This window comes from Danio rerio, chromosome 2 (assembly GCF_052040795.2).
Source record: "Danio rerio strain M-AB ecotype USA chromosome 2, GRCz13ab, whole genome shotgun sequence".
In the NCBI taxonomy this organism is placed as follows: domain Eukaryota; kingdom Metazoa; phylum Chordata; class Actinopteri; order Cypriniformes; family Danionidae; genus Danio; species Danio rerio.
This window is the reverse complement of record NC_141022.1, coordinates 20,527,113-20,548,582: the sequence shown is the minus strand read 5'-3', so window position 1 is coordinate 20,548,582 and position 21,470 is coordinate 20,527,113. Positions and strand designations below refer to the sequence as shown.

General features: G+C 35.4%; 1 protein-coding gene across 22 annotated transcripts in view; it reads left to right on the top strand.

Annotated features, from left to right (window-relative positions):
- Positions 1–21,470, top strand: part of ptprfb (protein tyrosine phosphatase receptor type Fb) — a 368,772-nt gene that overhangs the window by 115,620 nt on the left and 231,682 nt on the right. For 6 of the 22 annotated variants that reach the window (XM_087240176.1, XM_087240171.1, XM_087240165.1 and 3 more), the window contains exon 1: positions 3,274–3,608. The exons of 15 other annotated variants lie outside the window; for them this stretch is intronic. The gene's annotated coding sequence lies outside the window, so the exon portion shown is untranslated. 22 annotated transcript variants of the gene reach the window in all.

Genomic DNA, 21,470 nt, shown 5'->3' with positions numbered 1-21,470 from the left:
TCATGTAGTTTAAATGTAGTTATTTTTTTGACAATATTTTGCAATGGCTGATTGCAGAAAGCAAATGCAAGGTTTTGTTTGTTTGATGACAGACATTTCATTTGTAGGTCAACTATCCCTTTTATTTTGGAGATGTTTTGAAAAATGTTAGTTGTGTTGTTACTTTGCGCTTACAAAATCATAACAAGTCCAAAACAGTTAAAACATTTTTCAAAATATCTTGAGAAGAAAACAAGTCATACAGGTTTGTGATTACGTAACTGGGTAAATGTTGACAGAAATTGAGTTTTTGGGTCAACTGTCGGTTAGTTATTCACAGCATAGAGAGTCTAGCAGGTTATGTGTGAGCAGGCTGCAGTTGGATCGTTGGAAATGTTTTTATTGGTCGTGTCAAGTCCATATTTCATTTACATGCACAAATTGATTGTTATGCATCTGTATAATTATCTGGGAAATGAAAAGCGGTATGTCGAATAAGAAAAATAGACCGTGATATAGAGTTTGAATATTAGCACCTAGCCTTAATAATGATGGATAATGATTGTTCGTCGCCCAGCCTCTGTGTCATTTGTAGACATTATGTGGTAAATTCAATAGAGTGTATAGGATGTTTCTCATGTGTTTCATCATTTGTATGTAGCATTTTAGCACTGCATTAGCACTGCTCCGCTGAGCCCCTCTGTAATCTAATAAGCATCACTGTGTCAGATTAGGACATTAAAGGGAAATCTGTGTGGGAATCACTGTGTAGCCTCTCTAGAAGAATCTTCTGTCCTACAAACAAATAGGTTTGATGCTTTATCCTTTCTCTAATAGTGTAAGCAACATTTGTTATAGGATTTTAGCTTGTTTGCACTTTTTTGTTATAATGTTTTTTTATCAGGCCCTTTTTTATTCATTTAATTTTGTTTCTCCTTTTGGTATTTTTTTTTTTTTTCATTTATTTTCTAATTTGTTTTTATTCCACTTCTGTTCAGTATTATCAGATTTTTTCAATTATTGATTTTTTTATTTTTAGTTTGATGTTTGAAGTGTTTAGCGGCTTTTTTAAAATTTATTTCATTTTCTTACTGTCTTTCTTTCTTTCTTTCTTTCTTTCGCTCAATTTTTATTTGTTTTATTACATTTCCATTCAATTATTGTCTTATTTTTATTCAACTACATATTTTTTTTCCTTCATTTTTTATTTGATTGTGTAAAGTTTTTTGAAGTTTTTTTTTATTCATTCATTTTCTTTTTGGCTTAGTCCCTTTATTAATAAGGGGTCGCCATAGCGGAATGAACCACCAACTTATCCAGCACATGTAGTACGCAGCGGATGCCCTTCCAGCTGCAACCCATCTCTAGAAAACATCCTATTATTAATAATTTTTTTCTTTATTTTTCATTACATTGTTTGCAGCTTTTGATCACTTTTTTATTCATTTAATTTTCTTTCTTCTTGTTTTTCCCCTTTTGTTTTTTTTTACATTTTCTTTTATTTATTTGTAATTGTCTGAGGTTTTAGTCAGCTTTTTCTTTCTTTCTTTCTTTCTTTCTTTCTTTCTTTCTTTCTTTCTTTCTTTCTTTCTTTCTATTTGTTTTAATTATTTTCTTATTTATTTTAATTATTGATTTTTTTTATTTTTAGTTTGATGTTGAAGTGTTTAGTGGCTTTTTTAAAATTCATTTCATTTTCTTTCTTTAGTTCTTACTTTCTTATTGACTTATTTTTTCCTATTATTGATTTATTTTCTTATTTTTCATTTGTATGTTTGAAGTTTTTAGTTCCTTTTTGATTAATTTATTATTTTATCCTTTTGGTAATTTTTAAATTTATTTTCTTTTAAGTTTTAATCAGTTTTCTTTCTTTCTTTCTTTCTTTCTTTCTTTCTTTCTTTCTTTCTTTCTTTCTTTCTTTTGTTTTCCTGTCTTTCGTTTTTCACTCACTCCTCTCTTTTGTTTTATTATTTACTCTCTCGCTTTTTCTCTATTGATTGGTCACTGTCAGGATGTTTTTGTCTTTTGTTGTTCAGTATTTATAATACATTTTTTTTGCTCTTTTAGTTGTTTTTGCTTATATTTTGTTTGTTCTAGTTCATTACCTTTTTTTCATTCAATTCGATTTTAACCTTTTTTTTGTCTGCTTCTTTGTTGTTTTCTTTCTCTCACTGTTTGTTTCCTTCGTTTGTTTAATCATGCATTCACATTTTTGTGCTTATTACTTTCTTCCAGTACATAAAGATAAAAGATAATAGGTTTTAAACATTTTTAAATTGATCTTTTGGTGGTGAGGCAGTGGCGCAGTAGGTAGTGCTGTCGCCTCACAGCAAGAAGATTGCTGGTTCAATCCTCGGAGAGTTTGCATGTTCTCCATACGTGTGGGTTACCTACAGGTGCTACGGTTTCCCCCACAGTCCAAAGACATGCGGTACAGTTGAATTGGATAGGCTAAATTGTCCATAGTGTATGAGTGTATGTGTGTGTGTGTGTGTGTGTGGATGTTTCCCAGAGATGGGTTGTGGCTGGAAGGACATCCGCTGCGTAAAAACTTGCTGGATAAGTTGGCGGGTCATTCTGCTGTGACGACCCTGGATTAATAAAGGGACTAAGCCGACAAGAAAATGAATGAATGATCTTTTGGTTGGTTGGTTGGTTGTTCTTTTGTATGTAGTCAAGCCCGAAATTATTCAAACCCCGGGCAAATTCTAACTAAAATAATGAATAAAAATAAACAACTTAATAAAAGCTGACAACTTTTTTTTTTCCACAATGATGCCTCTTGTACATCGTCTTATTATCTTTTGGAGGAAGCCTGTGCCTGTGTTTACGATCAAAACAAAACTTACTGGTTGAATAATAGTAACTTTAAGTTTGGCCAGGGGTATAAATAATTTGCTGTATAATAATTCTTTCATTACATTACCCTTTGTTTTTGATCTGTTTACTTGTAATTTTTTTAAAGCAGTAAAATGCATACTTTTTTTTTTTTTTTTTACAAAAAAAAACAAAACATTCATTATCCAACCCAGACACACCATTTTATATTCAAATCCCCACCACATGACATTGTATCAAATCACGATTCCTCATAGCATGATTAATCATTAACATTTACCTCCGAGCGAGGTTCCGAGTGAGTCAGAGAACACACAGACAAGCACGTACAGGGTTTGCACAACCTTTGCTCACAGGTGAGTATCCTCCAGTCCATTTATCAGGAGAGCTCTCCAAGCCCTGCTCCGTGTGACATCATCACACTGGCTCCACCCACAATGACGCCCACTCAGGCTCACAGTGTGAAGACGCTTCACTGAGGAAGGACTGCAATCAACTCTCTCCACAATCAACTCAAACAAGTGGACTTTTACAAACTGTGGATAAAGACTCGTTCAGCGTCAGTTGGATTGACTTTTAAGGAGATAAAAAAGCTCTGGTTGGTCTGTTCCAATAACAAGGATCTTCCCACCTGGATGTTACAGGGATTTGATGGCAGTCACTTTTGGGAATAACAGTTAAGACGAAGACGAAGAAAACATCAGGGATTTAAGCAAAAGGATTACTCTTTCCTCATTTTTTAATTTATTTATTTTTGAGTGGATGTTTTTTTTAATTTCATATTGTTATGGGTAAGTTTATCAAACACTTTCTGTGATCTATGATTTGTGTGACATGCTCTTTTTTTCTTGGATAAATGAAAAGTACTTGACTTCTTTCTTCTCTAGCCGTTTTTTTACATTTACTTGCCTAAAGTTAGCATGTAATCCTTTTACTTTTACTTCAACTTTGCTTCAGTATTGCGGAGAGTTTCTACAGCTTCTTCCAGATCCTCTTTTGTCCTTTTATTGTCACATGCTAAACCAAAAACAATGCTTTTACTTTGGTTCTATTGGCTACCTCTTTGGCAAATTGCCCCGTCTGGTGAGAGCCCTCCTTCTTTTTTCAGGAGCCTTTGAATAGAAAGCTGTCGAGTGTCCCTTAGCTACCACTGATATAACGTGAGAGACCCCGCTGTGAGACCACATGAAGTCTGAGGCCAAACAACCCGTTTTTCCAGTTGTCTTTATCTCTGTCTTGGCTTTCTAGCCTGTCGGGTTTCTCTCTTTATTTTTATTATTTTTTGTGGCAGCTCAAGAGAGGCTACACCATTGATTAAAGGTGACAGAAGAAAATTATAGGCTTTGTTGTGAGTTGTAACGTTATGTCGAAACTGCTGTCTCCCTCATAACTCCAGATGTTATTGGAGATGGATGAAAATTGGCCTGTGAGATACACTGCAAAAATGCTTTTCTAGTCCAAATATCTACATTTTTGAAACCAAGAAGTGTTTTTAGACAAGCAAAACATATTGTTGTGTTTCCACACTGATAAAATATACATTTAAAAAATGACTTTTGCTGTCTGTTTAAACTACGTATTTAAAATAAGTTGAATCAACACTATACTTTAGTTTTTTTTGGGACATCTTCATTGTTTTACATTCAACCCACTTAATTTTGTAAAAGTTATTAAGTTAACTTAATCGATTTGTGTTAGGACAACATGAAGAAATTATGTGGAACCCAGCATTTTTTACAGTGTATGAACAAGTAGTCATGACAGTGTATGTCTTTAATTCATTGCACCTTTTTGAACTAATTTATCATTTCTTGCTTACTTTTATAAGTTATACAAGCTGTTTTAAGTCAGTTTAACATAATATAAGCTCAATGGACTCTTAAGGTAATTTGATGCAGCTTAAAAATTTAAGGCAACTAGGACTTTTTTTTTACAGTACAGAAGTAATAAGTCAAAATTAAGTAAAAATCTGCCAATGGGCAAGCATAATGATCTTATTTTGGCTTTGAAGTAAGATTATTTTAATTTCCCCATTGGAAGATTATTTTGTTTTAGGAAAAGTTAAGGACAAACTCATTTGTGCTAAAAGAATTATTATTGCTGCTTCTATAATCTATGTAGTTAAAATCAACCGAATCTACACAATTATTGAGGATTTAAAAAAAAAAATTAAGTTAAGTTAATCAATTTGTTTTTGGACAACATTAAGAAATCGTGTGGAACCCAGCATTTTTACAGTGTAATCCGTATTTCCAGATGTTATTGAAGATGGAGGAAAATTGGCTCATGTCTGCTTGAGATACACTGCAGCAAAATGCTTTTCTAGTCCAAAAATCTACATTTTTGTAACCAAGAAGCATTTTTAGACAAGCAAAACAAATTGTTTAGAAGTAGTAAGTCAAATTTAAGTGATAATCTGCCAATGGGGCAAGCATAATCATCTTATTTTGGCTTTGAAGTAAGATTATTTTGATTTTCCATACTGGAAGATTATTTTGTTCAAGAAAAAGTTAGGGAAAAACTCAAAAAGAAAAACTTGTGCTAAAAGAAAATGATTATTGCTGGTTCTTTAAACTACATAGTTAAAATGAGCCAAATCAACACAATTCTTGAGGTTTTTGTAGGGGCTGCTTAAATCTAAAATCTAATTAAATTAAGAAATTTTGTGGAACCCAGCATTTTTGACAGTGTAATCTCATAACTCCAGATGCTATTGGAGATATATGAAAATTGGCCTGTGTCTGCTTGAGATACACTGCAAAAAAATAAAATAAAAAATAAAATAAATAAATAAATTTCTAGTCCAAATATCTACATTTTGGAAAACTAAGAGGCGTTTACAAGCAAAACATATCGTCTTGTTTGGTTCTACACTGTAAAGAATATATGAACAATTAGTCATGACAGCATGTTTTTTTATTTATGGTAACTTATTTACCATATAATATTTATTATTTAAATTAAGTTAGAACACGATTAACTTAGTTTAATAAGTTATGTAAGCTGTTTTAAGACTATACATAATTTAAGACAATAGACTTTTAATTTGATTCAGCTTAAAAGTTATGCCAAAAGGATGATGCTGCTTTTTCCAAGTACTTATTTAAAGTTAGCTTAATCAACACAATTCTTGAGGTTTTTGAGGGGATAACTTAATTGTTACATGTTCAATCTACTTAAATTTGTAAAAAATGAAGAAAAAAAAAACTTAATCGATTAATCAATTTGTGTTTGAACAACACATAAAAAAGGTCATTGATTGAGAATTAGTTTAATATTTGGACTAGAAACAAGACAAAAACTCTTACATTTATTTATTGCATTATTACTTATATTTTATAAAAGCATAGACTAACACATGTCCCTGTGAAATGATAGCACGTTTGGCGCTTTCACCTATGTGTGGTAGCTCAATACAACAAGTAAAGTAAGAGTTGCACAATAGGTTCCTTGCTCAACTTTTATCTTCAAAAAAAAAGCAAAAATGGTTCTTCCAAGTGACGCTTTTAGTTTTCTAAAGGTGGAAAGTTGGGAAGGGAACCGAGTTTAAAGATAGCACTTCTGTCTCGCTTTGTTTAGCATGAAAAGCTGAGACCTCCTGGGGCTGCGCCTCAGAGAACCGAGAGATTTCTCACTCAAAGTTGTGCAAAATTTGAACCATTACACTCTCTCTCTCTATCTCTCTCTATCTCTCTCTCTCTGTCTTGCGCGCGCTTGTTAATCATTCACCAGTGCAGACTTGCAACTCTTAAACGGAATGGGGGGGTGGAGAACAGAACCTGATAAAAGCTTTTTAAAGAAAGTTTCTCAAGTCAAAAGCACTCTGATCTTTGCATCTACTTGCCTACTTTTGAAAAAAAAAAAAACTGAACTAGAAAACAGGAGCCCATCATAAAAGTTATCAGTTGGGCTCGACCACATCGTCTGTCACTCTTGACCTCCCACATACAGGCCGGTGACCTGAAATTCTTCTTTTACAACTCCGTCACAGTGGTGTCGCCAGCTGCTCTACCCAGCCGAGTGTGGGATCACAGCGAACAACAAACATCGTTGTTAATAAAGTCTTGTGGCGACACGTTTGTGTTGTTGGAGGATTGTGTGTAATGACATTATTTGCTTTTTTAGCAGACTGAATTCATTTGCTGGTCTGACTGGAATTTTGAAGCAGTTCGGAAGTCTTGCTTTTGTTATTGTTGCTTGAGTATCAGTGAATGTGGTTTAATAAGGGTGATTAATAAATTATATGAAGGATAATAATTGTGTAAATAATGCATTCAGCCTTGTAGTGGCTGTAAACTAAAACAAACAAATGGAAACCGGTTTTACCAGATGAACGACGACATTGAAATGTCAGGGAATTTTCCAATTCATTTAGCTGGTTCTAGTAAACACGTGTGGTAATATCTGGCAGACGTTTAAAGGAATTGGTTTACCATTTATCTGTTCGCGTAAGACTTTCTTTTTTTAGCTTTCCACACATCCTGTAATGGTTTTGAGAAAATGTAGCAGACATGATGGGATTTCTAGTTGTTCTGTGAATCAAATAAGTGGCAGGTTTTTAATATTTATTATAAATAGTAAATGTTGCAAAAATAAAATTTTTAATGGGCATAAAAAAATATCTAAATATTTATATTGTTTATTTTCCAATTGTTCTTTTTTTGTCAAGGTTGTATACAACTATTGTGTATGTAAGACAGACTTTATTATTACACTTTTGGTACACAATCTAAAACTTAGCCAATCATTTCATTATTGACTGGAGACCTTATTTTATAAGGTTTTATATTGCAAGTTTTCACTTATATCAGTGGTTCCAAACCTTTTTTTGCCTGAGACCCCCTTTTCTCTTGGAAAATATTGTAAGCCCCCTCTAAATTTAATGATATTATCGCTCATTTACGTTATAAGTAAAACATAAAAGCAAATCATCAGTGGGTCATTTGTACTGGGTACATCTTGCAGTATTGGGGATATGTCGTCTGCAAATGTCTCATTAATTTGGACTGCCTCACGAATTTGTTAACAAGAACTGTGGTTGGGTCAGGGATTCTTTGTTTTGAGAAAATGGAATAGAGCAACAGTTCAGGTAACTATATAATTATTTTCTGCATTTCGTGTTTCTAGTATTGCTAGAGCTGCGACCCGAAATGTTTAGAACTTTCTCTTTTGGTTCCAGTATGCTTAGAAACTTACTATTAGCTATTATCTTTTTTTGTGGAGAATAAATTACAAACTTGTCCACTTTTGTGTCAGCCAGGGGATAAAATGAACTAAGGCAACATGATCATTCTCCTAATTAACTTGTATCATTTTGATTGCACTTAACATTTATGTATTTAACTTAGGACAGCATAATTATAAAATCAAATCAATATCGTATTATAGAAACCAAAATAAATAAAAGGTTTATTGGTTACTATTTTAAAACCATTTAAATAAATTAAAATAAGTCGGTGGTTCATTCTGCTGTGGCTACCCCTGATTAATAAATGGACTAACCCAATAAGAAAACTAATCAATGAATGAATTATTAAAATCCAAAGTTGTGCTTGTTAACATTAGCTAATGCACTGTGGGTTAAAATGTGCTTAGATGAACTAATGATAGCTAACTTAAATTACATTAACTAACATTAATAAAGATTAATATATACTGTAATAAATGTATTACTAATTGATTGTTCATGTTAATACATACATTAACTAATGGACCTTTATTTTAAAGTGTGACCAAATATTTTTTATTAGATATTTTCTATTGAACACTTCAATCGTGTTACGTCAGTCATTTTTATTTGTTCCAATAGTACATTTGTAATAATTAGCACAAAGAAATCATAAACGAATATGAATCTTGTATTCAATTGGTTCGAAAGTACAAAGATTTATTAAACCACATTTTCATCACTAGAAAAACGGATGTAAAGTCTGCTTTTGGATGATAATTTTGTATTAAACATGAAATGAAAGTAGGCTCAAAGGCTTCAAATGATATATTTATTATCTATTATTCATTGTCAAAACCTTAAAATGTCTATAGCTATGTTTCCATCTAAAGATGCAAATTACATTTACAGTATGAGCAACACTGGAATATTGCATAAAAAACATGCGAATAAAGCAGCGTTTCCCTTCAGTGAGTCACTTCCTGATTAACTGGCGCCAAATATCAACTGTAAAAATAAAATTTATCGAGGCAGGAGAAGCTGAGTGAATCTTTTTCTTATATAATATATGACTTGCGCATTAGTAGACGATGCCGACAATCGCTGAACGCATGGTGGCATTTGAAGGCTTGAGATCAGAAGCACAGCTGCTCTTAACATGTTCTGGAGGTAATTAATAATATAATGACACTAATGTTTAAGGTGTTTTAGAGTGATCAAAACAACATTTTAGATGCTTTACAATGTGGTCAGCTTGCTGGTTTGTCCATTCACACATTTTGATCATCACATGATCTCTTACAACAAAATCCAATGAGCTTTTAAATGGAATCTGTCAGGTTAAAGTGTTTCCATCATAGTCAAATATTATGCAGCCCTAATGAATGTGCTTTCAAATTAGTCTGTTAAACTTTAGTTTATATGTTTAATTTTGTAATTAATTAGGCATTAAAATGCAAACGATCAGCAAATGTAAAATAAACCCTGAGAGAGCCAGTGACTTTACTGTCAACTAGCCTGAATCTGTCTCTCTGGCCTTGTTCCAGCAGGTCGTCTTTATTATTGAGCCCTGTCGTACATTATTGGTCAATGTTCCTGGCAGCCAGCGTGTGAGAGGGTGCAGTTTTGCTCGAGTGATGTGTCGGGACAGGCCTGGAGTGATGTGTGTGTGTGTTTGGTTGTGAAAAACATCAGCTGCAGTAACACTGGCCCCGTTTACACTAGTACGTTTTAGTTTTAAAACGGCGTTTTAGAATGAAAACGATCCGCGTCCACACTCGCGTTTTACCCAGCGTTTCTGAACTGCTCTCCGTCCACACCAAAACGCTGAAAACGCACATCACGTGACCACACAGACGCTCTCGGGCAAGCGCTGCGCCCATCTACCCAGATGAGAGCTGTGCTAGTCGGACTTCTCATCAAGCATCTCCCGCTGGATCTAATCTCACTATATTTATTAAACGGGATATTTCATTCATCTTGTTGTCTTTATCTAACGACATATTCCCTGACTTTGGGCATTGGAATCTATTACTTGTTCTCAGGTAACGTGTTTTGGCTGAGCGCAAAGATAAGTTAATGATTAATGTAACCACGTAGCCTATTCTGTATATTGACTGATCGCTTGCCTTTATTTCCTATAATGTATAAACTTATTGTATGTTATACTTTTTAAATGGCCATTATCAATTCTTAAAGCTGATACTCAGCAAAAGAGAGGGTGTGTTTCGTATTTTCACTGAAATTGAAAGGAGGCAGTTGTTATCAACTCCGTTTTGTTATAAATATCCACACAGTGAAGATGACACTCATCTTATGCAGCACGACGCCTCAACATTTCTGCTGTCTAAGTTGCTAATATTAAAATGAAAATAGGCAGTTCCTTATATCATGTTTACATTTTATTGTTGAGAAAGTGAAACAACGAAGCCAGGGTGATGTGAATGAAGTTATAAAGTACACTGTTCCCTTTGAAGATTTACCCGTGTCCTCGGTATAGTCTGTTTTCCATATCAAACTGAGAAGAAGAGATGCAGCCTTGATCAAACTTGCGAAGTCTGAACTTACACGGAGAAGATGCAGGACTGAACTGTGCGTGTTAGGCTACTTAATATTCAGAAAAAGCCCCAATCAGAGAGGCGAACGTCTGCAGCCCCGCCTCCGTTTTCAGATTTCTCCGTTTTCCATCATCCACACTGAGACGGAGCAGCAGCGTTTTAGAATGAAAACGGCCTCTCCAGCGTTTTCGAAACGATCCGTTTTCGGCGCTCGAGAACTCCGGCGTAGTGTGGACGGTTGGCGTAACCGTAGCAAAACTTATGCGTTTTCAAACTAAAACGCATTAGTGTAAACGGGGCCACTGACCCAATAGTTGGTTGAGTAGCCTCACACTCTTCGTTGAAGAGCAATACAAGTCGGTATTGATCTTTGAAGAATGTTTTGTTTAAAGATTGTGTCTTTTGTTTGAGCAAAAGCTCCTCTGTTTGTCATCGGCACTTCATTGAATAGGGTGTGATTACCTCTATTGTCCGACTCATTTCACGGCGGGTAATTAGCATTCACAAACATGCGCCTATAACTTTTGAGTGCTCAGCTTACAGATATCCGTATTTTATGCCTGCTAATATTCATCCAAACAGCAAAAGTCAAATCCGCTATTAAGGGTACAAATTAAATTTTATGACACGTTTAATGTCACAAGAGATGGATCTGAAATAACCGCACAAATCCTCTTTATTAAAGAGGACATTACCCTGCATACACAGGAACTCATTTCTCTCCTAAATCATCTTGTTATGGATGTGCTGATTGAAACAGCCCCCATTTGGCGGACTCCAAATGTTTGTAATAACGGTTACTGAGTGATATTTGCGGGTCTTTATGTGACTCCATTCTTAAAACGAGAGATTTGATTGGACATCTGAACACTGCCATGTCAAATTTCTAAATTTAAGATTTTGGAATTATTCGTAATGCCAGATTAAAACATGAAAAATTAAATTGGAACTGGGTTTTATGTATATTTACTAGTGTTGTTCCCTCGCAGTATAGAAAATAGTATTTATTATCAGTATTTTTCAAGGTATAGTATTGACGTTTGTTTGATTCTAACCAATCAAATGGTTTCTAGTATTAGATATGTCCTGTACCTTGTAAGACACTATTGTTGATGCTAAAATTGGTCATTTATTCACATGAAACGTGTTTAAACTGAGAGTTCGCCTAACCAATTTTAAATATTAGAAAAAGGTAGTCTAAATCCAACATTGGCTCATTTTGAAAATGTAGCTCTAAATAAATTTCTGGAGATCGCAAATTATGCAGCCAGAAGTGAGTATGGCTGCATTTCGTCTTTAAAACAAATGATACGGTGCAGTATGACGCCTTTCCTTTTCGCGCTTACCAGTAGTCGACATCGACCTCTGGTGCATTTACGTGAGAACAGCGGGCTTAAATGGCACTTGCGAGAGACATTTGAGATATCAAAAAGCATACACAGCAGCCTCTGGTGGGTTTGTGAAATCAAAAACTGCAAAAAAATGTAGCTTCTTGGAGGTATTTGGCGCTCTCCATAAATGTATAGGGCAGTATGATTTCAGAATGAGCCTGGGTTGTCCAAATCTCATCGCACACCAGATGTGAAGCACCATGTCACATCTTTTAGTATTATAAACATTGTTTTTATTGAGGGTAAACACACTTTTGCAATACAGCATCTGTTTGAATTGCTTAGCAACATATAGAAAAAAATGTAAAGACAGGGCACACTGCTGCACGGTGACGTGCTAAACTGTGTTGATCTGAACTCATTATTAGTTGTTTTGGAACTCTCTACGATCAGGCCTGAGGAGGAAAATACATTGAACACATGCCTACAAAGACAGCATACAGAAAACTTTCTTAATTTTTCTTAACAAAATTAAATCTATTACACACACAATTTGTTTTTACTTGAATAGAAGTATATCAAAAGATATACAAGATAGGGATACAGACAGTGTTCGATTTCCTTTGGAGTGAATGATGTCTGCTTTGGCATTAATGGCATAGAAACCACTGCAGAGCACATGGTCTGCTTCAGCCCATAGTGAAGGAACACAGAGTGCCTTACATACGCAAGTTGTCACAGATCACAACATGCATCAGAACCATTTGAATTATGTAGAATGCTGTCTTCTCACAGAGAAAAAATTGTCAGTCAGACTAAGTATTACTATTATAGACATCATAGGTATGAGTCTAATGCGCAGAGTTGTGCAATGACTTGTTATTGCTCTGGTTATTGGACTGATATACTTATATTTACAGGGCTTAGCGATTGAAAAGTAATTATTTTGACATTCAGAACTTATAATGGATCAGATATTTCCAGGTCGTTTTTTTTCAAATATTTTTTTTCTACCGCGTGTGGAGTCAAGTGGCACCACTCTGTTTTTATACTTCTTTGCCCTGTTTGCAGCCACATCTGCTCTCTGGTCAAGAAGGACGATGAACCCATTCTTGAACCTTCCCTGCTGGCACAGGATGTCAAAATTATGTCATATTGATGTTGCACCCCAACATACCCTAGTGTTGTGGGGACGTTGGATTTTGTTTGGAAATGAAAAATGGGTTGACGTCAGAACCCTATGTCAGGCTGACGTCAGTGTACAACGTCCAACGTAAAGTCAACCTAAAATCAACTCATTAACGTCTAATCATGTTACACCTTGACGTTGTGTGGATGTTACCACTTTACCATCTATTAGTTATTGGATTTTGGTCACTTTTCAACACATCTGAAAATCAACCAAATGTCAACGTAATTTTACATCGTTATTGGACTTCAAAAAAACATTGTCCTTAGATGCTGACTTGACATTGAATTTTGGTCACCTGACGTCATGACCTAAAGTAAATCTTACATCAACCTCATATGATGATGTTTGCCTGCTGGGTTACTTTGCACTACATTGACGATGATGGGAAGCCTTGAGATGGCATGTTTTACATTACATTAAAATTATAATTAACATGAAAATATTATTTTCAGTATAAGTAAAAAACGGACTGTTTTAGGTAACGGATGTTTTATTTTCAGTTATTCAACGTTAATGTTCAATAAATAGTCATATTTAGTAGATAGAGTTTGTTTCCTTCAACTATTTTAAAATCAAGTAATTCACCCTTCATTCAAAAATCTCTCATTTGTGATATGTGAGCATATTTACTGTACAAAACCTGTCAGTGAACTATGAGGGCGAAAAATAAAATAAATAAGTCAAATAATCATTCCGTAATCGAGTCAAAATGTTCAATTAATCAAGATTTTGATTTTAGGCTAAATCGCTCAGCTCTACATAGTTATACTCAGAGGTATACTTGTAGGTAGATAAATATTTATGAAGAGTTCAGATGCAAAAACCTCTAAATGCCGTCTGCAGTTTCCATCCTAAATGAGCCTTTTTCTCAGACTTCTATTTTTATGTTGAGCTATTTCATTTTAAGACCTTTAAAAGAGTGTATTCTTTGCCATAAACGTAAAAATGACTGAACCTACACACAGGAGTCTGCTAAAAATGCTCATTTTTGAGAGAATTTTCAAACGGATTTCAGAGGTTTTTGCATCTAAACTCTCCATCTGAACAGAAGTATATGTTCTTGTTTCAGTTGACATTATATCAAACATCGAATTAGAGATGTACGGGACTTTTAACACCTTGAAACCAAACTTACGAATTTAGAAGCGTCAATCTCCTTTGGCCTCCTGTAATGTTTAAGCATTAGGTCAGTGGTTAGAGTCCTCACTGACTACCTCTGAATGTGATTGAAGGTGGAAAAACTCAATGTTTTAGACCCCGATAACATCTTTATTGATCAGATCGACAGAAAAAAAATGCTTCTTAAGCCCAGCTGTCAACATTCAACAATTAAGTCTCGTCTTTGTGTTAAGGAAAATCATTTAGGAGGTTTGCTGAACAAAATTTTCCAAAGCCTTTCAAGCCCCGCGCTATTATTACAGGTGTAGACAATACTGGTCGAAAGCACACACACCTTAGGAGCCACAACTAATAATAGCAAAGGGATAATACCTGTCAGAGTTGTTTGTTCATTTGCTTTATGTTAGCTTTAGGGTATATGACTCTCTGTTTGTGCAAAAGGAACATTTCATTTTCTTTGCTAGACAATTGAATTCACCCCAACCTCGCCGCACAACAGCAATGTCATTAGGTATCAACAGCATTAGTTTTCAAGATGAGTGGCTCTTTTCCCTGCTTTAGTCATCTTCCTCCCCTCCCCAGAATGCTTTGCACAGCAAGAACCCCGGAACGTGATGACTTGTTTTGGATATATGAATTCATTTCGTTAGCAAGATGTCTGTGTGTTCGATTTCAAGATCTCAGTGTGTAAATGATGACATCCAACAACAAGAGCTTTAGCATTTACCTTAACAAACACTCCATTTCTAAACAAACATGACATTGTTTCATTATTTAGTAGAGCGTTTCTGAGGTGCCATACCCGACAGATGGTGTGCACTGGATGAATGTACTGGAGAGGATTAATAACTGGATTGTCCCACAGTGCAATTCACGATGAACATTATTGTTGGGTTTTCAGCCCATTGCCCCCCCCCATGAATCTTATCTTGGCTAAAACACCCCTCACTCAAAAAGCAGTGGACGGAGTCGGCTTGCTAATGGGATTGCTAATCCTTAGTTTGTTTCTGTGTAAATCTTGCCGCTGATGGAGACGACCCTGCCCTTGTAAATAAAAGCGATTTAGCTCGTTTTCCTGGCAAGCTGTTTGCTCGGATGGGATCGTGAAGAACGCAACTGTCATATTAAAAGAGTAAGCAATAATAAAAGCATAAGTCTTCGAGTTTGGCAGCTAGACTTGGCGCTTAAAGTAGTATGATATGCTTTAAGTACGTTAGTATTTTTGAGGTCAATCTGGTATTTAGAGGTCGCATTAGACTTGGGCATTTTGGTCATCAGACATTTGCTAGCTTTTAGTTTCTTTAAATCTGTTTGAGTCAGTGACGAGTATTAGTGTCTTGGATAAATAGAATAAACACATTATTATATATTTATTATATTTTACCAATTTTTTATTTATTTAGTGACTTTTTTTTCACTTATTATTCAGTCAATTGCCAGTACAGTCCAACCAAGTTATAGTTATCAATAAAAATGTTTTATATCCTGAACTAATTATCGACTATATATTTTAAGATAATGTTTTAAGCTTTTTTATTTTTGCTGCATGTATGAATTGCTTTTTTAATAGATCAGGAAAAGAGTGAGAGCCATGTCTGTTTACATTTTAATTGGTAGTGTGACAATCCCAAATTTCACAGATCACATTACGGTTTTCTAGTCACGGATCAGAGTATTTTTCCGGATCGGCCAAAAATGGGAGGAGACAAATGTAATTGGCTTTCAATTTATGACAAAAACAGTACTGCAAGACACTTTTGGTTCCAACAAACAGAACATACAACCTATAATTTTATTTAAAATAAAATGAAAAAATAATCAGCAGAATAAAAATAAACTGTAAAATATTCTGTGCTGTGAAAAAAATCACTGTTTATTGCTGATAACACTAAATGTAGAAATCTAACATTATAATTTGCACAACCCATATTATTTTTAGTCTCATTTTCAATCAATGATTCACTTATTCACTCATAAAACTTCATGCTTTATTGCTAGATGGATCATTTTTGAACAATTATTTAGTGGCATATTTTTGAAACACAGATCAATCGTGATCTGTTACACCCCTTATTTTAAATATTTGTAGTGTGTCCTTTGCAGTTTTGTAATTGCTTTTATTTTATGGTTATCTTTCATTGGGTGTCATATTTACATGTAACTCTGCCTTCTGTAATTGCATTCCTTTTTGTTAATGCTTTCCATTTTGGACTAGACAACAATAAGACAACATGTCCTTTATGGTGATGGGTGGGATTGTGTCAGTTAATGAAATGTGGTGTCCTTAAACACAAGTGGATAATCAGATTCTAATTAACATTGACGTTTTGGGCTACAAGACACTAAACCATGTCAACACCACAGTGGAGATGTGGACAACTCCCTGTCTCTGCAAACTAAAATCACCCCAGTGTGACACAAAGACATCTCGGCCATTTGCTGACCTGACAGGAGCTGACTTTTCTTGCCCTTTCTTCCTTGAACCCACGTTAGGTCCTTTGGGCCACCATAAACAAAGGGTGTCAGGTGACGCATGTGTTTGCTTCAGCTCACATATCCCTATTCTAGTGAATTTAATTGTTATTTAATTGTGAAGCAAAACTAAGACTACATTTTCGTTAATTGAAATAAAATTCACACTAATTGGAAAACATACATTTATAAAAACATAAATATAAAAATAAATTAAAGTTTTTAGTAAGAACCTGTAAGTAATCATGTGGAGTAAAAATGACCTGCAACTGTTATGAGAAGTACCTGTAGATGGCGCTTTTATGGACAAACATTTCTTTATTTGCCAAACACCAAACAAAACTAAGGGTGTCAAGTGATGCTTGTGTTCGCCTCAGCTCACATTTCCCTATTCTAGTGAGTTCAATTTGTATGTGAAGCATCATACCTTGCCTTTATATATAGTACATGTGCCTACCAAGGTTATTTCAGTAAACAAAAACTAAGATGACATTGTCGTTAACTGAAATTCAATTCACAATAAATGGAAAACATAAATATTAAATAACATAAATATAAAAAATATATCAAATAAATGTAAAGTTTTTCATAAGAATCTGCAAGTAATCATTATGTGGTGTAAAAATGTCTGGCAACTGTTGAAAGAAGTACATGTAGATGGTGCTTTTACAGACAAACAATTCTTTATTTGCCCAAGAAAACACAACATAACAAAGAGTGTCAGTTGATGTGTGTTTGCTTCAGCTCCCATAACCATGTTGTAGTGAATTTAGTTTGTATTTAATTGCGAAGCATCATACTTAACCTTTTTTATATAAAATACATGTGCCTACCAAGGTTATTTTAGTAAACAAATACTAAAACTACAATTTCGTTAACAAAAATTAAATTCACAATAAATGGAAAACATGAATATATAATAACATAAATAAAAAAAACAAAAAATTTTTTTTTGTAAGAATCTGTAAGTAATCATCATGTGGCGTAAAAATGTCCAGCAACTGTTAGGAGAAGTACCTGTAGATGGCGCTTTTACAAACAAACATTTCTTCATTTGCCAAAACAACAACAACAACAACAAAAACATAATATATAATGTTAAATATGAAGAAGTTTGTCTGATTTCTTCAAAATTTGTACTCATTTTTGTTTATGTTGCATTGTATGGTCTTGGATACAATCTCTGTCCAAACAATTTTTTTATTTGAATTGCTAAGTGGTCACCAATTAAATTACAAAGAGGTCAACACTTGATGTGCTGTTAACTCTGTTAAACTACAACTACTAACATTGAAACTAAATAGAGTAAAACTAAAACTAACAAAACGATTATTAAAACAGACTAAAATGAAACTGAATTGTACAGCAAATTTTAAGAATCGAAATAAAAATGAATCTAAAAATGCAAAATTATAATAACCTTAGTGTGTACGTAGCGCAGTGGTGCGTATAACCTGGTGTTCATAAGTAAATGTGGGTGTTGCTGATGAACTCTGTTTGCTTCAGCATGAGTCTGTGCATGTTCTGTTGGCAGAGCTGCAAAACCTGTTTGAGACGGCGCCAACATCGCGTGTCTGTTGAAGAGGTAATTGATAGTCTGAGAACTGTTTTTACTGCAGGTACATCCACCCCGCAGCCACGGCGGGGGGTGCGGGGGTGGGTGAATGAAGCAGTGAGAGCAGAAGGGTGAAAATCGAAGAGCACCAAGTGGGAAAAGGAGGTCTAGACAGTGTGGAAGAGGTGGGAGATAGATAGCGAAGGAGTAGATGGATGACCCAAACAAGATGGATTTTATGTCAGGTTCCGGACAATCTATTTCATGCGACACATTACAGTGTCGACATGTCGCGGCCAAGCAGATGGAAGGATTTCTATTTTTGCCAAGTAATGGCTGCAATGTGAAATAGTCTTTACCCTCAAGATTCACAGCTTCTCAAACTGAAAATAGGAAGGATGTTGTCAGATGTCGGCTGTCAACCATACAGTCATCTCTTTTCCGACAGCACTGAGGTCGTCAAGGTGAAAAATAAAGCAGAATCATTCCTTGATATTTTTCTGATGAAAAAAATGCATTGCTGAGTCCACACTGCTCACTGGAGGATTGTAAAAAGCCTTAAAAATGAAGTCACTGTCTGTGGTGTGTTTAATCAGCATTGGAGATTATCAAGCAGTGACACTGGGTAAAATATCAAAGGTTAGTTTAGTGAACACTATTTATTCTAAAAAAATAAAAAATAATAAAATCTAGGGTTAGGTTAATTCAATCAGTGTAAAACTATACTTGGTCTGGAAGGCCAGTGTATGGCAGACTTTAGTTCCACCCACCTTAAAAAACATGGATAGAAATTTCTAGAATCAGAAAGACCTTAGATAGCTGGTTCGGGTGAGTTTGGTTAAGGTTACCATTCCCCATGCTTTTTCATTTGCCTTTCTGAAAGGAAAAAACTACTTACATGATATATATATATATATATATATATATATATATATATATATATATATATATATATATATATATATATATGTTTACAACATTAAAACAGACTAAAAAGTGAGTAAGCATACATGCCGAACCAGTATGTAGCGCAGAGATATTGGCAAAGAGATGCACAAAATTGGACAAGACTTGGAGCATGCATAAACCTTGTTTTTTTATACATTTGAGTTTGCATGTATGATTTGCATTTTAATAGATCTGAGAAGAAAAAAACAAGAGCCAGTTTTGTTTACATTTCAAATATTTACAGTTTATAGTAGAGCTGGCCGATAAATCAATTTTATCTATTACATGGAGTCAAAGAGCTCGGAATCACCAAGAGGCGACACTCAATAGAATGCTCCATTGCAACAGCAGCGCCCAGCAACAGCCCCGGATTCCGCCATTTTGGAGTGAAAGCGATCGGCTGTCCTTTGGATCTAATTGCTGTCGCGATGGCAAGCAGCTGCTTTGTTTTTATTTATTTATTTATTTATTTAAAAAGCGCACTAAAGCTGAGATACAACCGGAAAGACGACAATACAACACTTGCTATCACAATCATCAGCACTTGCACTAATAGTTTATTTTACAGAGTTATAATATGCTTTTGTTTTATTGGAATTTTCATTCCAAAATGGCCGCTGTGTCATTTAGTGGCTGTTTCCAAAATCGCACTAGAGTGTCGCTTCTTGGTGATTCTATGCTCTTTGCTGGAGTTCCCCTCTGGGAATTTAAATCGAACGATTTTTTTGGCCTCATAGCTCAGACCTATTTTATAGTTTTGTAATTGCTTTCATTTTACAGTTGACTGTCATTGAGTATCATATTCATATTTAATACTTTGATAATTTTGCCTCAGAGTTGGAGAAAAAATGGATTTGCACTAAAATGGAGAAGTAAACATACAGCTTCCCTGTAGCAGTCTGCCGCAAATAATACCATACCATAGTCCACTATTGTTGTTGTCGCTGTTACATGACGTAGTGATGGCTGTTTACAAGCTGACAAAGGAAATCATAATTTCACAAAATATGCAGATTAGCTGATCACACAAAAACACATGGATGTCATTTTCAGATTTGTCAACTCTAGGACCAAGATTTAAACACAAATAGGGGTTTCACTCTCCCGAAACACCAGATCCATCTGGACAAAATGCCTATACAATACAAAACAAGTAAAAAAGAGAATGTATTCAGCTAAACACATCTCTGTGTCAACAAGGCCTAAGGCTAGAGCTAAACTCTGGCAGACAGCGGCCCTCCAGGAACTGAATTTAACACCATTGGACACCACAGTAGCTGACCACTGTGTCCCAACCCTAATACACATGGCTGGAATCTCACAGTGTGTTTGTGGTTAAGTGGCTTGTCTTGTCACCTGAGTGGGCATTTTAGAGGTAAATTGATTCAATGATCTCTCATGCCGTTGTTATTTAGTCACTCTGCTTTATTGCAGCACATCAGCCAAATTTGCTTGGCAGGTTGTTCATGTGTTTTGAAAATGTTGCTAAAATTTGAGCAAGAGGTTTTGAGTTTTGTCTCAGAGTGGACCTCTTCTATTCCACTGTCGGGGAGGGAAACGGTGTGGCAATATAAACCCATTTTGCAGAAAAGCACATTGACTCTGCTTTGGAGAAGGAGGCCATGGTAGCTCTTTTGATCTCGCTCCTTTCAAGTGAAACCCTGGGTAATTTGCCTGTCGCGGTCAAAGTGAGTCACAAGCTGTCAGAGAAACCCTTTATGCTGTGGAGAGTTTCAGTGAAAAGCAACTATCAGGCTAATCCCTCTCTTCTTCCTCTCAGCTTCGCTGTGCACTGCCCTGTTTGTTAAAACCATCGCCAAGTTGGAGTGAAAGAAACTAATGACTTCATCCACGTGAAATACAGCAACAGAACACTTTCCCATACCTGCCGCTCTCACCGGCGGGGAAGCAGCACTACAGGTTCCTACGATTCATCCCTGAATGCTAATGGACCTGCTCAGCTTGCCTCCATGTTGGGTTCTCTTCAGAAAAGCAGCTAATAACCCATATCTGCCAGCATCTCGGAAGCCGGGCCTCATTTAAATTCTGTCCCCTGGTTACAGACGTGTTCGAGAAGCAGCCACTTGCCACCTCACAGGCCTGTGGTTTGTTGGTTTGTCTTGGACGGGAAGTCTGTTAGTGCTTGAATTAGCCTTGTGCTCTCATGGCAGCCGTCCCTGACGTCTGCTGCCCTGTGACATTGCCTCTTCCTCCTCCCCATCGCTGCTTGCTCTTTTACATTTTAAATCCGAAGCCTCACGAGACTGTAGTGGATATGCCTCCATCTGCCACAGCTGTCTGTTGTTGAGCT